Here is a 935-nt window from a genome sequence, read left to right as displayed (position 1 = left end):
AGGCAAGAGAGAAAGCAAGGGAGAGAGAGCGAGCCATGATGAGGACAGCAAGAGAGAGAAGCAAGAGAGAGAAAGCAAGAGAGAGAAAGCAAGAGAGAAAGCAAGGGAGAGAGAGCGAGCCATGATGAGGACAGCAAGAGAGAGAAGCAAGAGAGAGAAAGCAAGAGAGAAAGCAAGGGGGACGGGCCCTGTGAGGAAGCAAGAGAGAAAACAAGGGAGAGGAGCAAGAGAGAAAACAAGGGAGAGAGCGAGCCATGATGAGGACAGCAAGAGAGAAAACAAGAGAAAAGCAAGGGAGAGAGAGCGAGCCATGATGAGGACAGCAAGAGAGAGAAAGCAAGGGAGAGAGAGCAAGAGAGAAAGCAAGGGAGAGAGAGCGAGCCATGATGAGGACAGCCCAAAACGTGTGAGGCTGAAGGACCCCCAAGGGAGCCTCAGACTTCGTTGTGTTTTTTTAGTGTATTTAGTTGCGACGTGATTGCAAAAAAGGGGGGAGGGGGCAGGGGGAGGGGGGATAGGGACGGGGGGGAAGAGAGCAAGGGGCGAGGGTGGAAGAGGGTAGGGGAGGAGGGGTAGGGGAGGAAGGGGAGAGAGAGAAAGAGAGAGAAAATAGAGAAAGAGAAAAAAGAAAAAAAGAAAAAAAAGAGGGAGAAAAGAGAAATAGAAAGTGAGAGAAAATAGAGAAAGAGAAAAAAGAAAAAAAAGAGGGAGAAAGAGAAATAGAAAGAGAGAGAAAAGAGAGAAAGAGAAAAAAGAGAGGGAGAAAGAGGAAGAGAGAGCATCCCTTTAGCTTTTTCCATCGGTCGCAGTGCTATCTTCTGCCCGGGGATTAACCTGCGCTGTAGTGTTATTACTGTTCCGCTGTTTTTTTGTGTTAATTACGTTTTCCTTTTGTGATCCCGATTCCTCGTATTATTCGCTTTCACTGTTTAAAA

Source organism: Penaeus monodon, chromosome 15 (genome assembly GCF_015228065.2).
Source record: "Penaeus monodon isolate SGIC_2016 chromosome 15, NSTDA_Pmon_1, whole genome shotgun sequence".
Classification (NCBI taxonomy): Eukaryota; Metazoa; Arthropoda; class Malacostraca; order Decapoda; family Penaeidae; genus Penaeus; species Penaeus monodon.
The sequence above is the reverse complement of the archived record's forward strand: the minus strand, read 5'-3'. Positions refer to the sequence as shown.